General features: G+C 34.8%; 1 long non-coding RNA gene across 1 annotated transcript; it reads right to left on the bottom strand.

The window, feature by feature from the left end:
- Positions 1–470: 470 nt before the first annotated feature.
- LOC123658092 lies at positions 471–2,217 on the bottom strand. Its single transcript, XR_006743829.1, has 2 exons — positions 2,178–2,217; positions 471–623 (listed from the first exon to the last, which is right to left on the bottom strand). It is a non-coding gene; the product is annotated as an uncharacterized LOC123658092 (long non-coding RNA).
- Positions 2,218–3,686: the final 1,469 nt, after the last annotated feature.

Here is a 3,686-nt window from a genome sequence, read left to right on the forward strand (position 1 = left end):
AGTCGTTTACTTATCATTGTGTCTTTTTTTTGTCAACAAACTTTCCACAGTGAACTATAGAATTATTCAAAAACATTATGCTTTAGGCAAATCTTTTTCAGAGTTGACTGGTAAGTAACAAGTGCACCAAAACACAAACTCTTCTGCTCTATCATATGAATTATGTAATATTATTTTATGTTAGATAGAGATCCTTCACATCTTCCGCACAGTTTAGAATCTTATTACTCGGATTGACATTTATGTTTACTCACTTCGGTCATGATTCGTAGCTTGATGATTTATTTCCTTAAACCTTCCTCATTAAACCCGTCTACTAAAACACAAGTAATATTTCAAATCGACTGCATAATAATAGTACCATTAATTTCCTTTTATTTATTAAGAAATATTTACACTCTTGTGTAACTTAAGATTTGTTTTTTCTAATTCAGGTACATGAATGAACTCATATTTACCATCTGTTTCTGTATTACATGTAAAACATATACTTTTCTTTTATTACCATCTGCAGTCACTATTTCCTTTATGAAGTCTTTATTCACACGCTTTGAGCTCCATTTAAATCAACGCATAATCATAGATTTTTTATGCGTACGTGAACCAGGAAATATTATTCTCGCCTAGAATAAACAAGAGAAAAACAAGATGAGTTTGAGCGTACGTTGATCAATATTATCCGTAATTTATTTTTTATGATTTAAATATGGCTAATTTCAAATGTTTAGAGAAATCGAGTTTAGAAATTAATGGTGTGATTATAGTCGTTATGGCAAGCAATTTTTTAACACTTCCAACTTCTCTAATCTGTGTGTTGCATGAATTGTTGAACTCATCAATCTCTCTTGACCCCGCCATGTCGCAATTACTTGTTTGTTTGCCATTAATTAATATACAACGTCCAAATATCCTTAATATATGTTATTAAAATCGTTAAGAACTTTTCGTTGTGTTTTTATTGATATTTTTCATACACGCATGAGCTTTAAAGAATAAAATTACGTAGGTATACCAATCTTACTGTTAATGAAAGGATTTTAAAAAGGTTAAAAGTAATGTAATTATGTTCATGTGTAAAATTACATAATTATCTGACTTACGTGTGTAAATATTATTTTTTTATTTCGCATATAATCATTACAAGAGCTTTTGTATTATTAAACTGTATAAACAATAATAACTAAGTTATTTAAATTGCATATTTCGACAGCGCATACTTAAACAAGCTTTCAACCTGACATGGATAAGTAGCTATTTTTAACCTTACTAACTACAATAGAGTAATTGATTTTATTTCATCCTACATGTAAAAGTTCGACGCATGACATGTTGTTGTGGTCGAAAGCAATTATGTTAGAAATAATGTGTTCTCGACCATGATAGGCAGAGTGCTTACGCGCGTTCATTACACCTAATTGCATCGTAATTATCGGCTATTGAAAGCGCTATTCAGTGGCGGCGTCCGCCATTCGTGTGTATAAGCCTTTATTGTTTTACATGTATCAGATAGTAGACGATAACTATATACGTATGTGAATTTCGTTGTAAGAACGTGTTATAAAATTAATACTTAAGACAAAAAAGATTTACTTATTTTGTACAAGTTTTTTTATAAGACTGTAAACTTTCATCGTTGATATTGATGGTAAAAAAGCTATCAATAAACTTTTAAAAATTAATTTTACGTGTTAGCTGTTTTTGTTCCTATTAAAATTTTAAGTGATTTGAGAATTTGTGCTTAAAAATATAAAACAGACATTTATCTTCTCATAGAAAGCTTTATCTATATACTTATTATGTATACTTTAAAAGAAATAATTTTAATATTTATTTATATTATTATAACAGTAAAGAACTCGTTAAACAGCTTGTGTCCACTATTATATTGTTAATATGTATATTAACAACCATTAAATAAACCATTTGAAACAGTCCCGTTATTGTATTTAAATTAAAATGTAATAAAACCAGTAGTTTTCTTTCCGCATTCATATATTACATAAATGAATCATTCTCATATTTTACGTTGTTTGCTTAAGCTAATTTATATCTTTTATAAGTAGTAACTTCTTAAACTTTAATGGTCTCTAATATTCTTATGTAAGTGTATGAACGAGCCATGTATCCCGCAGTTTCACCCGCGTGTTTATATAGCCTTAATCAAGATAAAGCACAACCTGCTGCACGGCTGCTTTGGTGAGTACTTGTGTCGGACGGTCAAAGACCTGACCTGACGACTGGATATCACGATTGTGGCGCGGCGGTGGACTCGGCCCAACACACCCTCGAGGTGTGCCCGAGATGGACGGCGCTGCGTCGCGATCTGACGATAGTCTTCGGAGGGGACTTGTCACTGCCGAGCATCATCACCGCGATGCTCGGCGACGACGAGCCCTGGAAGGCGATGGTCTCCTTCTGCGAGACAGTAATGTCCCAGAAGGAGAATGACGAGCGGTTGAGAGAGGAGGCCGCCGACGAGGCCTCCGTCCGCAGGTAACGAACAGGGCTGCGTAGGAGGCGCTTCTTAATGTGCCTCCAGTAACGCCCCTGTGCCCGTGTCGGACCGAGATGGGAACCTGGTCCTGCTAGACGACGACTACGACGTCGTCGGGATTGTTCAGAGTCTGGCCTTTTCGCCGAAGCCAGCCTGTCGCTGGAGGGATCCTATTACCTGCAGATCTGGGACCCTCCAATTAGAGCGGCTGAAGGCTCCCGCAGGGGTTTTGGTCGGTATTGCACCCCCAAGTGCTGAAGCCGACATACGGTCCAGGAATGCTTACCCGGGCATCCTGGATATCACCCGTAAATGGGTTCCCCTGCGATTACAAAAAAACATATATAAGCACAACCTTCTATAAAACAGAAGCACATATAAAATCCTAACTTAATTACATTATAAACATTACTAATTAATTTTCAACGCTCAAGGTAAGGCTACTAGTGCTTTTCATTATGTTTTAATAGGCATAATGTCTGAATCTTTATAAACTTATAAATATCCGAACTAGATCAAACCATAGGCATTTTTTTATATATTAAATTAATTTAATGGAAGTCTTAAACCGGCAATTTAACCTATTATTATGGAATATAATGCCGTATTTAATATAGCTATTAAAACTACAATTATAATAAACTAACTTTCATCGCGGCTTAGTAGCCATTACGGCTGTAAAGGCATCTTCGAGAGTGTGATTTTTTTTCCTAATTATAGTTCAGTTCAACCATGCATCGTTACTCTTGTATGCTTATAGCTGCCTGACATACATAGAAATGATCATGAACAAGACTCAAATCACTAGCTTAGATAGAATTAATTCATAACTTTTGACAGCTAACTAGAAATTTTTTAGAACTTCTATACCGAAGGACATCCATATAGCATAAATGAAATAAAAGATGGCTTTACGTTGTTTCCTATTTTTTACAGTTACCAATTATATAATTTATATTTTTAAATTATATTTTTGTTAGCTTAACCTAATTATTTCTTCTCGATTCTTGACTATGCAGATGCATGTTTCTTAGATCTTACAGAGGAGCAACTGAATAAGCTTGAGCGACTCCAGAATCTTTGTATAAGGTTCGTATTTGGGCTTCGCAAATACGACCACGTCTCCGATTTTCGCAAGAAACTCAAGTGGCTCCCGATTCGTTTTCGCAGGAATACTCATGTACTTTCCCTA

The sequence above is a fragment of the Melitaea cinxia genome, chromosome 11 (genome assembly GCF_905220565.1).
Source record: "Melitaea cinxia chromosome 11, ilMelCinx1.1, whole genome shotgun sequence".
NCBI classification, from domain to species: Eukaryota; Metazoa; Arthropoda; class Insecta; order Lepidoptera; family Nymphalidae; genus Melitaea; species Melitaea cinxia.